The sequence below is a fragment of the Phocoena sinus genome, chromosome 4 (genome assembly GCF_008692025.1).
Source record: "Phocoena sinus isolate mPhoSin1 chromosome 4, mPhoSin1.pri, whole genome shotgun sequence".
NCBI lineage: Eukaryota > Metazoa > Chordata > Mammalia > Artiodactyla > Phocoenidae > Phocoena > Phocoena sinus.
Window position 1 is genome coordinate 77589827 of NC_045766.1, and position 13465 is coordinate 77603291.

The window sequence follows — 13465 nt, forward strand, 5'->3', positions numbered from 1 at the left end:
TTGCCAAAGTATTTAGCCAAATTTTTCATGATATTTATTAAATATAAGATTCGTTTTTAAAATTTGACTAGTTAACATAGTTTAAAATTTATTCTATGTCCTCATTATGTATTCTGCCATTTAATAGCAATACAAAATAGGTTATAGTATTAGACTTTCTTTTGCATAATTTTTTTTTTTTTTTTGCGGTACGCGGGCCTCTCACTGTTGTGGCCTCTCCCGTTGCGGAGCACAGGCTCCGGACGCGCAGGCTCAGCGGCCATGGCTCACGGGCCCAGCTGCTCCATGGCATGTGGGATCTTCCTGGACCGGGGCACGAACCCGTGTCCCCTGCATCAGCAGGCAGACCTTCAACCACTGCGCCACCAGGGAAGCCCTGTTTTACTATTTTTTAAAAATGAGTTAACATTTATTGAATACTTAAATGCTAGGTATTTTATACACATTATTCATTTAATCTTCACAACAGCTATGCAAGGTAGCTGCCTTATTATCCTGATTTTTGCAGATGAGGAAAATGAAGGTCAGAAAAAAGGGTTCAGAAAATCATCTAATATTACATAAGTAGTATTCATGGAGGCAGGATTCTAATCCAGATTTTTCTCACTTAGTGTCTGTATGCTTAAAAACTAGGCCACAGGGTCAGCTAAAATATTTGGTAAGGAGTAGCAATTTTGATGGCATATTTAGTAGGGTTTAGGAGTAGCCTGTATAATGTACATTGAGATCCAAGCCCTTTGGGACCAGTCATCTTCCATATTAACATAGATCTCTGAAATCAGATTTCCTGAATGGACAGGCACAAATATCACACGATGAGTTAGCTAGGGGGAAGCAGAAGTCAAGAGCTCTAGCCCTCCTTTGCGAACAAATCTAGTCTTATAAATAGGAAGAACACTGAGGGCAATAGCTGCCAGTAACAAAGACTCAGAGTGACTACTTTGGAGGTACAAATTGCCCCCCTCTGGGCATACCAGTTAGGAAAAGTTGCCCCTTCCACAGGTGTGAAGCCTTGTTCTAGGGCTTATCCAGAGTAATGTGGGATGGATTACAGTCCTCTTCATGCTCTCTTATCTAGGTACAAAAGTATATAGCAGAGCTCTGAGAACAGTAAAATTTGTTCACTTAGCCAGGACTCTGGACTTGCTAAGCCAAGGTCCCTGCCTATCTATTACCATCATTTGGTGGCTGTTTCATGTGAATATTGTTTCATTTGAGCTCATAATAGGGCAGTATCAATTATTAGATTACTCAATATGCTGGTCTTTTTACCCCCTACCCACTGTATGGCCACATTTTCCCTAGCTCCTCATGATTGACTCATGAGGTCTGGCTGAAATTACTATACATGGGTAGCCCAGAGTTTTGGGCCATATTCTTCTGTTTTCAATAGGGCTGATTAACTTAAAGGATTTTTTTTTGTTGTTAAAAGTTTTTAAATATATGGAAGTTAATTTGCTTTAATTTTTTTAAAACCACAGTAAATATTCAAGATAGATATGAATAGATACAAAACACTTATAAAGAAATTTGGTTATAGCCCAGACACAGTCATTCTGGAAATTTATGATAAAGAAATAATGCTAAATACAAAAGAGAAACAAAAACCTCTATTGATAAAATTATTCAGTATAGTTTAAGTTACAGATAAAAATTGGAAACCAGCTCTCCTTTACAATTTAGCATAAACTTTTAGGTACATTGTGGTATATATTACATAATAGAGTATTATAATCTTTAAAAATGTTTCTGAAATGCTTGTTGAAACTTATAAAATATCTATGATGTGTTTCGCTTAGCTCTTGTTGCATAAAAACCACTCCAAATGTTAATAATGTAAAATAACAATCATTTTATTATGCTTACAGATTCTGTAGGCAAGGACTTAGACTAAGGCAAGGTGAGGATATTATATCCATGATGTCTGTGACATTAGTCAGGAATGCTTGAATGGCTGAGGGCTTGGAATCTTTTTGAGGCTTCTTTTTTTTTTTTAAGAAGATGTTGGGGGTTAGGAGTTTATTAATTATTTATTTTTGCTGTGTTGGGTCTTCGTTTCTGTGCGAGGGCTTTCTCTAGTTGTGGCAAGCGGGGGCCACTCTTCATCGCGGTGCACAGGCCTCTCACTATCGTGGCCTCTCTTGTTGCAGAGCACAGGCTCCAGATGCGCAGGCTCAGTAGTTGTGGCTCACAGGCCCAGTTGCTCCGCGGCATGTGGGATCCTCCCAGACCAGGGCTCGAACCCGTGTCCCCTGCATTAGCAGGCAGATTCTCAACCACTGCGCCACCAGGGAAGCCCCTTTTGGAGGCTTCTTTACTCACATGGCTTGGGCTAGAATGATGCAAATGTTGAGCTCAGTTGGGACTGTCAATGGTGGCTTCTTTAGAAGGCTTGGGCTTCCTCATAGCATGGTGGCCTTTTTTACATAGTGGCTCAGGGCTTCAAAATGTCTGGCAAGTGATTTTGAAAATGGGATGGAAGCGATTTTTATGCTGCTTTGGTGTTATTGCAATGGAGATTTTACTTTGTTTTTGGAAGCAACATTCCAGTGTCCAGTCACAAGCTTTCTGTATGTCAAGAGGCAGTTGTAGTAGAATGCTGATCTTATAACAATGTGCTCTTCAGTTCAACAATTGATTGGCAGTAGTCTTCTGATTCTAACAGTAGCAAAGTTGTCTGCTTCCCTGGTATGTCTGTTTTGTGGCCTTATTCTGAAAGTCATACCTGTAGGCCAAGCTTAGCGTTTACATCTCCATCTTTCAATGACTTGATAAGCACCTAGTTTCTTGTATTAAGTCACTTTCTGCATAATATAAATGGAATGGTTTGTTTCCTACAACTGCTTCCTGATTACAATGATGTTTTATCTCAGCTGTAGTGCTCTATGACATTTAGAGAAAATTCAACATTCTAAAAAATTCAACCTTAAAACAATAAGCAGATTAGAGCAAATGGGAAATTGTTATTCTTTATTTTACAGAAAGATTCTCAAATCTAAAAAAATTACAAGTTTCTTTAAATTAGCTGATTCTCTTGTATCTTTAAATCAGTATTTGATTTAGTGTATATATTATATAGAGTAAGGTACAATAGTGATTTACTGAAAAATGGCTTATTGACTCCAGTTGAAATTGTTTTTAACGTAGTCCTTGCCAAAGCTTTATAGTAGTATGTAAATGAAGATTTAATTTAATACTTGGTACACTAGTCTTGTTAAACTTTTTAATATACCATATGATTCCTAGAAAATGAAAATTAGTATTATGCCTAAGCCACAGAGGGTGATTCTATGGTGAAATAAATGTTCAACATAATACTAAATCAAAATAAGTATTGGATTTTAAAATTCATGAAAACAAATGAAATAAAAAGGCTTTGCTTTGAGCTATATAAAATGTAGCCAGTATCAAACAGTTAGTTAAAATATATGAAAACCCACATAACTTTACCCTTGCTTACTTTTATAGTTCAGAGGTAACTCTTCTTTCCCTCCCTCCCTTATTATTTTTTGATTTGAATTTTATTTTATTTTTTTATACAGTAGGTTCTTATTAGTTATCTATTTTATACATATTAGTGTATATATGTCAATCCCAATCTCCCAATTCATCACACCACCACCCCAATACCTCTGCCTATTTTTAAAATCAGATTGTTTGATTTTTGTTACTGAGTTGTATGACCTCTTTATATAGTTTGAATATTATCCCTTATAAGATATATGATTTGCAAAATTTTTCTCCCATTCTGTAGGGTGACTTTTCATTTATTGATGGTTTCATTTGTTGTGCAGAAGCTTTTTTAGTTTGATGTAGTTTAATTTTGCTTTTAGTGTCAAATCCAAAAAAAATAATGCTAAGACTCATGTCAAAGAGCATATTGCCTATGTTTTCTTCTAGAAGTTTTAAGGTTTCAGGTCTTACATTCAAGTCTTTAATCCATTTTGAGTTGCTTTTCTGGATGGTGTAAAACAGAGGTTAAGTTTCATTCTTTTGGCATGTGGCTGTCCAGTTTTCCCAGCACCAGAATATTTTGAAAGAGAATACTTTCCCTATTGTATACTCTTGGCTTCTTTGTTGTAAATCAATTGACCATATATGCATGAATTTATTTCTGGGATCTCTCTTCTGTTCCATTGATCTGTGTCTGTTTTTGTGCCAATACCATATTGTTTTGATTGCTATAACTTTGTAACAGTTTGAAACCAGAAAATGTGATGCCTCTAGCTTTGTTCTTCTTTCGCAAGATTGCTTTGACTCTTTGGGGTCCTTCGTGGTTCCATACAAATTTTAGGATTGTTCTATTTCTGTGAAAAATACCACTGGAATTTTCATAGGGGGTTGCATTAAATCTGTATGGACGTTTAAAAAATATTAATTTTTCCAATCCATGAGCACAGAATATCTTTCCATTTATTTGTGTTTTATTCAGTTTCTTTCATTAACATCTTATTTTCAGTGTCTAGATCTTTCAACTCCCTGGTAAAATCTATTCCTGGATATTTTATTCTTTTCTTAATTTCTCTGATAATTTGTTGTTGGTGTATAGAAAGGTAATTGACTTTTTTGTTTGTTTGTTGCGGTATGCGGGCCTCTCACTGTTGTGGCCTCTCCCATTGCGGAGCACAGGCTCCAGATGCGCAGGCTCAGCGGCCATGACTCACGGGCCCAGCCGCTCTGCAGCATGTGGGATCTTCCCGGACCAGGGCACGAACCCGTGTCCCCTGCATCGGCAGGCGGACTCTCAACTAATGCACCACCAGGGAAGCTGGGCAATTGACTTAAAAAAATTTTTTTTTGCGGTACGCGGGCCTCTCACTGTTGTGGCCTCTCCCATTGCAGAGCACAGGCTCCGGACGCGCAGGCTCAGCGGCCATGGCTCATGGGCCTAGCCGCTCCGCAGCATGTGGGATCTTCCCGGACTGGGGCACGAACCTGTGTCCCCTGCATCGGCAGGTGGACTCTCAACCACTATGCCACCAGGGAAGCCTGCAATTGACTTTTATATATTGATTTTCTATCTTGGAATTTTGCTGAATTTGTTGATTAGTTCTAACAGTTTTTGGTGGAGTCTTTGTGGTTTTCTATAAAGATTATGTCATCTGCAAATAGAGAAAGTTTTACTTCTTCTATTCTGATTTGGATGCCCTTTATATTTCTTGCCTTATTGCTCTGGCTAGAACTTCCAGTATTATGTTAAATGAAAGTGGCAAGAATGGGCATCCTTGTCTTATTCCTGATCTTGGAGGAAAAGCTTTCAGCTTTTCACTTCTAAGTACGGTATTAGTTGTGGCCTTGTCAATTTATGGTCTTCAGTATGTGTTGAGGCACATTCCCTCTATGCTCTCTTGGTTGTGAATTTTTATTAAAAACAGATACTGAATTTTGTCAAACGTTTTTCCTGCGTCTATCAAGATGATCATATAATTTTTATTCATTTTGTTAATATATATCACATTAATTTGCATATGTTGAAACATCCTTTCATCCCTGGAATAAATTCTACTTGATCATAAGATCCTCTTAATGTACTGCTGAATTTGGTTTGATAATATTTTGTTGAGGATTTTGTATCTATGTTCATCAGTGATATTAGCCTGTTATTTTCTTCTCTTGTAGTGTCCTTTTCTGGTTTTGGTATCAGGGTAATATTGGCCTTGTAAAATGAGTTTGGAAGTGTTCCCTCCTCTTTATTTTTTGGAAGAATTTGAGAAGGAGTGTTATTAATTCTTTTAATGTTTGGTAGAATTGACCAGTGAAGAGGTGTTTGATTACTAATTTAATCTCTTTACTAGTAACTGGTCTGTTCAGATTTTGTATTTCTTCATGACTTGGTCCCAGGAGGTTGTACCTAAGAATTGATCTATTTCTTCTAGGTTCTCCAATTTGTTGGCATACAATTTTTCATAGTAGAATGTTACGATTCTTTGTGTTTTTGTGGTACCAGTTGTAACGTCTCCTCTTTCATTTCTATTTATTTTAGTCCTCTCTTCTTTGAATCTGGCCAAAGGTTTGTATATTTTGTATTTTCAAAAACCAGCTCTTTGATCTTTTCTACTGTCTTTTTAGTCTCTATTGCATTTATTTCTGTTCTGATCTTTATTTCCTTCCTTCTACTAATTTTGGGCTTCATTTGTCCTTCTTTTTTCCAGTTCCTGAGGTATATTGGGTTGTTTGAGATTTTATTTCTCAATGTAGGCATTTATCACTATGAACTTCCCTCTTAGAACTGCTTTTGCTGCATACCATAAGTTTTGTTATATTGTATTTCCATTTTCATTCGTGTCAAGAGATTTTTAATTTTTCTTTTGATTTCTTATTTAACACATTAGTTGATTTTCTGTCTGGATGAACTGTCATTTGATGAAATTGGGATATTCCCCTACTATTTCTACTGTTGTCTGTTTCTGCCTCTATAACTCTTAATATTTATTTATTTATTTTTAAGTTGGGCTGGCCAAAAAGTTCATTCAGGTTTTTCCATAAGCTGTTACAGGAAAACCCAAATGAACTATTTGGCCAACCCAATAAATCCATTCAGCCACTCTTTGTCTTTTCATTGAATAATTTAGTCCATTTGTATTTAGAGGAACTATTGATATGTATGAACTTACTGCCATTTTGTTAATTGTTTTCTGGCTGTTTATAAGTGCTGTTTCTTTCTTTTCTTGCTCTCTTCCTTTGTGATTGGATGCTTTCCTGTAGTGGTATGATTAGATTTCCTTTCTCTTTTATGTATATAAGTTTTTGCTTTGTGGTTATCATGAGGCTTATATAAACCATTATTTTAATTCCTTAAAACTTGATGTATTTTTTGACACATAACATTGTACCTCTGTGTCCATGGGTTCCACATCCATGGATTCAACCAACCACAGAACCCTCAGGTATGGAGGGCCAACCATACTATGACATTTTATAGAAAGGACTTGAGCATCTGCAGATTCTGGTATCAGCATGGAGTCCTAGAACCAATCCCCCAATGATACCAAGGAACAACTGTATTAGTTTTAGGTATACAAACATATTTATAACAGTCTATTTTAAGTTCATAACAACTTAAGTTCAAATGCATTCTGAAGCTGTACATTTTTACCCTCCCTCCCAAATTTTGTATTTTTGGCATCACAATTTACATCTTTTTATCTTGTGTATCCTTTAAGAAATTATTTTAGCTATAGTTATTTTTACTACTTTTGTCTTTTAGCCTTCATACTAGATTTATAACTGATTTACCCACCTCCATTACAACATTAGGTTATTCTTAATTCTACTATGTATTTACTTAGTGAGATTTATACTTTCATATGTTTTCCTGTTACTAATTAACACCCTTTTGTTTCAAATTAAAGAAATCCCTTTAATAATTTTTTCAAGGCCAGTCTAGTGGTGATGAACTCTTTCTGCTTTTGCTTGTTTGGAAACTCTTTATCTCTACTTCAATTCTGAAGAACAACTTTTCTGGGTAGAGGTTACTTATTTGGCAGTTTTTTTTTCTTCTTTTAGCACTTTGAATATATCATGCCACTCCATGATGACCTACAAATTTTCTGCTAATCTGCTAATAGTCTTATGGGAAATTCCATTGTAGATAACAAGTTGTTTTTCTCTTGTTACTTTTAAGATTCTGTCCTTGTCTTTAACTTTGGACAATTATGTGTCTTGATATAGGTCTCTTTGGATTTATCTTATTTTGAACTTTCTGGGCTTCCTAGATCTAGATGTCTGTTTCCTTCCCCAGATTACGGAAGTTTTCAGCCAGTATTTCTTCAAATAAGTTTCTTCCTTTTCTCTTTCTCCTCCATCTGGGATCCCTATAATGCAAATGCTGGTCCACTGGATGTTGTCCTGTAAGTCCCCTAAGTAATCTTCACTCTCTTTTTTTTTTCTGATTGTATGTAATCCACTCTCCTGTCTTACTGATCCTTTTTCTGCTCCATCCAGTCTACTGTTGAATGCCTCTATTTTTCTGTGCAGTTATTGTATTCTTCAGGTTTGTGATTTCTTTTTGGTACTTTCATATATTTTCTATCTCTTTGTTTAAATTCATCGTTCAATGCATTGTTCTTATTTTGAACACTTTATCAGGTAAGTCACTTATCTCTGTTTCACTAAGTTCTGTTTCTGGAGTTTACCTTTTTCTTTTGTTTGGATTATGTTCCTGCTTCTTTGTTTTCCTTGTGTTGGTTTCTACACAATAGACAAAGCTGTGGCCTCCCCCAGGCTTGATGGAGTGGCATTTTATAGGAGGTGACCCTTAGCATTCAGCCTGGCATGAGCTCTCGGTAGTCTCTAAATCCTTTGTGATTGTCTAAGCTCATTTTTGTTCTTAGTGGCTCCCAGTATTTGAGAGTATGCCAAGACCTGTTTCCGCATGGGTATTTTCTCATTCATCCAATGTTTAGAAGTTAATCAGCTACTTCTGGACATCTTTCAGAGGAAATTGCTCCATTTAGAGCTTTAGATTTGGTGTATCAGTGGGAGGATGTGAGTTCAAAAGGCTGCTATGTTGTCATCTTGGACCATAACTTGAAATAACAAAAAATTGTAACATTAAAACACCAGTGTATCCTGATTGATGATGAAGAAGCAAACTGACACCTTACCCTGCACAATATAAGTGTTCACTTCAAGTCCCATGTTAAGAGTGGGAAGAGTGTGTGTGGGTGAACCCACAGTGTATGCTGAGAAACAAATAGGAAAGAAGTTAGTCTATCTAAATAGTCTCCAAAGAGATGAAATCTTGAGTTGCTAAATTGCTCATTGCTTAACAAAATGTTGTAATTCCTGAAATTTGCAAAACTAATGTCTAAAGATATAATAATCATGTGGGTAAAATCATCCCCCCTCTCCCAGTATGAACAAATTTACCTCAACTTTGAAAAAGCTTATGAGTTTTTTGTTTCTTTGAAACACCTGCTGTAATTTACATTCAGTGAGCCAGTTCTTCAAATTCTGAACTTCCTTGTAAAACACTTGCAAACCAATAATCCCTTCTTAATGTTTTTGTGTCTGAATATTCCTTTCACAATGAACTTTACATACAGTATATATTTTCTAAGTCATGTGAAAACTTATAATAATTTGAATCTATTCCTTTTGAGGGGGAAATATCCTAATACGTTGAGTTTAAATTATTTGGTTAAAAAGATTAAGACTGAGTTTTATTATTGTATATACTATGCAATGTTATGCTCTAACAGTGTTCTCTGGTTACTGTAGTATCCACCTCCAATTTACTTTTCTTTAAAATAACTTTTAATTTTAAAATTTTAGCTTAATTCCCTCAGAGTCCCACCTCCCATTTAGACAGAGTGTTAACATTTTCTTTGAGTATCCTTCCAGAATTAATCATTTTTCAAAAGAAGTAGAAGCACATTTCACAATATTTTGTACCTTAATATTTTTTCCATTTCACACTGTGCCTTGGAGACCATTCTACATAGATATACATAATTGTTTTTAGTATAGTATAATAGTTTACATAGGGACAAAGTATCCATTTTTAGGGCTATATAACAATTAATTTGACTATTTTCTTATTAATAAACATTAGGCTTTCAGCCTTTACTATTTCAAAACAAACTTTAATGACCGTAGTAATACTTCTTTGTACACATGCATGATTATATCTGTAGAATGAATTCTCAGAATTGAAATTGCTTGGAAAAAGAATATGCATTTTAAGTTTTGATTGCAAATGGTTTCCAAAAATGGTTAACTAATTTACATTCACACCAACAGTATATGAGAACTCCAGTCTCCCAACATCTTCACTAACATTTTGCTTTATACAATTCTTTGATATTTGTTGATCTAATAGGAAAAATACTGTTTTAATATTCATTTCTTTAATAATGAGTGTTGGACACCTTTTTATTCTAAAGACACTTATATTTCTTTGTGAACTACCAGTACTTAACCTTTGTAAATTTGTCCAGTGTTTTCTTCCATTTCTTGTTTATGTATGAGCACTTTGCACATTATAGAAACTAGTCTTATCTGTCAAGTTATTGCAGACTGTCATTTGTATTTTTTCTGTATTTTTATATAATCAAATTTATCAACTTTTTTGTTTTGTTTTTACATGGGTATTGAATTTTATGCCATCTTTAGCAAAGCCTAAATATTTCTCATGTTTTCTTCTAGCACTTTTCATGGTTTTTCTCTATACATTTATATTTTTATCATCTAGAATTTATTTTGGCTTAAGGAGATTACTTTTCTGATGCCCAGTTACTCATCCCCAAAACATTTATTAAATGACCTATCTTTATTTATTGAATGGCCTACCTGATTTTCAAGACTACTTATTTACAATGACAAAATTTATGTATGCATTTGGGTCTCTTTCTGGATTTTCTGCTTTGTTCTACTGACTGAACTTTCTATACATCAGTACCAAAATTGGTATAATTATTAGTAGATACATAATATATTTTAAACAGTAATTTAATACTGTATTTAACTATCTGGTGGGGCTAGACCAGATAGTTATGACTTGTTTTTCAGAATTTTCCTGGCTATCTTACATGTCGACATTTTCAGATGAATTTTAAAATCACCTTTTACTCCTCTGAAAAATCAGTAGATTTTTCTACTGTTATTTTCAGTAGAATTATTTATTTCTAAAGTATAAAATGTACACCAATTTCAAGTCTTCTTATCCAAAAGGAAGAAAGCAATGTATGTCTTATCATTAATTCAAGTCCTTTAAATGTTCTTTAGTAGAGGTTAAAATCATTTTCACATAGATCCTATGGATTCAAGTTTATTACTACATATTATCTTTTTGATAGCATTATAAATGTGGTTTTCCCCATTTTAAAGTTGATGTTTGTTTATTTACTACTGGAGTATGAATCTGTAATCAGCCACATCACTGAATACCCACTCTATTTTTATTAGTTTTCAGTTGATTCTCTTGAGATTTCAGGTATAAAATTTTATCCCCTGTAAGTATAATACTTTTTATTGCATTCTTTTGAATACATATACATAATATATCTTTCCTTTATATAATTTCATTGGCTAGAACTTAAAATGTAAGCTAACAGTCTACAGATGGTAAACTCTTAATTTTTGGATGTCTGAACAAGTCATTGCTCCCCCTCATTCTTGGATGATAGATTCTTATTTGATAATTACATTCCTCAGCACAGGTTGAGATATAATTGACATACTGCACATATTTAAAATTGACAACCACTAATCTGTTCTTAATCTCACAGTAAAAATAACAAATATATCCATCACCTCTGGTCAGTTTCCTCATTTCTATTTGTAATCCCTCTATCCTGCCTCTCCCCATTGGCACTCTACTCTCAACAACCACTGATGTACTTTCTGTTACTATACGTTAATTTACATTTCATAGAACTTTATATTAGAGCATCATACAACTTATACTTGATTTTGTCTGGCTTCTTTTACTCACTATGATTAGTTTGAGATTCCACCATGTTGTTGTATGTATTAAGAGCTCATTTCTTTTTATCGCTGAGGAGTATTTGACTGTATGGATATGCCACAATTTGCTTAACTATTTACCTGCTGATGAATATTTGGGGTGTTTCCAGTCATCAATTATCTTTTAAAGAGATTTACAAACTAAGTAAGTAATTGTTTTTACTTACTCATGCATTTACCATTTCCAGTGCTCTTCATTTCTGTGTAGATCTAGATTTCCCTCTGGTATTATTTTCCTTTCTTTCCCGAAGGACTTCCTATAATATTTCTTGTAGTGCTGATTTTCTAGTGCTGGATTCTTTTAGCTTTTGGGTCTGTAATATATTTTACCTTCACTTTTCAATGATATTTTGTCAAGTACAGAAATGTAGATTGACAGTTTCTTTCAGTACTTTAAATATGTTCTTCCACTGTCTTCTAGCTTGTATAATTTGAGGAGCAGTCTGCTGTTATTTGTTCCTCTATATGTTTATATATATATATATATATATATATATATATATATTTGGCTGGCTGGTTTTTTTTTTTTTTTTTTTTTTTTTTTTTTTTTTTTATGCGTTACGCGGGCCTCTCACTGTTGTGGCCTCTCCCGTTGCGGAGGACAGGCTCCGGACGCGCAGGCTCAGCGGCCATGGCTCACGGGCCCAGCCGCTCCGCGGCATGTGGGATCTTCCCGGACCGGGGCACGAACCCGTGTCCCCTGCATCGGCAGGCGGACTCTCAACCACTGCGCCACCAGGGAAGCCCGGCTGGCTGGTTTTTTATGACTTGATTATGATGTGCTTTGGTGTAATTTTCTTCATGTTTCTTATGCTTGAAGTTCATTGAATTTTTTTGATCTGTGGATTTACATGTTCCTCAAATTAGAAAGATTCTTGGCATTACTTTTTCAAACATTTTTTCTGTCCCATCATTTCTTTCCTCTCCTAGGAATCCTATTGCACGTTTATTAGGCAACTTGAGGTTGAACAATAGATTGCTCATTCTCTGTTCACTGATTTTGCTCTTTTTCTTCCTTTGTGTCATTTTGGATGGTAAATCTTTGATTTCAACAATGTTTTCTTTTTCAGTGTCAATTCTGATGTTAATCCCATCCAGTGTATATTTCATCTCATATGTATTTTTCACTTCTAGAAGTTTAATTCAGGTCTTTTTTATATTTTCCATGCCTCTTCTTAACATGCTGGTGCTTTCCTCTATCTCCTTGAATATATGAGGTACAGATCTTCGAGTTATGAGGGGGTTAAGTCCCAATAAAGCCATCATAAATTGAATATATCCTATGTCGAAAATGCATTTAATACACCTAACCTACCAAACATCATAGCTTAGCCTAGCCTACCTTAAATATGCTCAGAACACTTATATTAGCCTACAGTTGGGCAAAATAATTTAACACGAAGCCTATTTTATAATAAAGTGTTGAATATCTCATGTAATTTATTGAATACTATGCTGACAGTAAAAACCAAAATGTTTGTATGGGCACTGAATGATTAGAAGTGTATCAGTTGTTAACCCTCACGATCATGTGGTTGACTGGGAGCTGTGGCTCACTGTTGCTGCCCAGCATCACAAGAGAGTATTGTACTGCACATTTCTAACCTGGGAAGAGATCAAAATTCAAAATTTGAAGTATGGTTTCTACTGAATGTGTATTGCATTTGCATCATCATAAAGTTGAAAAATTGTAAGTTGAACCATTGTAAGTCAAAGATCATCTGTATATTTACAATAGCTGATTTAATGTCCTTGTCCACTAATTTTATCCTATGTGTCACTTCTGGGTCAGTTACTACTGACTGATATTTTCTTTATCAATTGTATTTTCCATTTATCACGGACTGTATTTTCCAGTTGACATGGTATCATTGCCTGGATGCCTGTGTTATTAAGTGCTATTTGTTTTCTATTCTTTAGATATTGATTTTTGTTCCAGGGCACAGTGTTTTTTAGAAATGGTACAGTTTTTTGCTTTTTATTTTGAAATAAATAT

General features: G+C 34.8%; 1 protein-coding gene across 2 annotated transcripts in view; it reads right to left on the bottom strand.

Moving 5' to 3' along the window:
- STXBP5L (syntaxin binding protein 5 like) overlaps positions 1–13465 on the bottom strand; it is a 405174-nt gene that overhangs the window by 24854 nt on the left and 366855 nt on the right. The gene's annotated exons all lie outside the window — the stretch shown is intronic.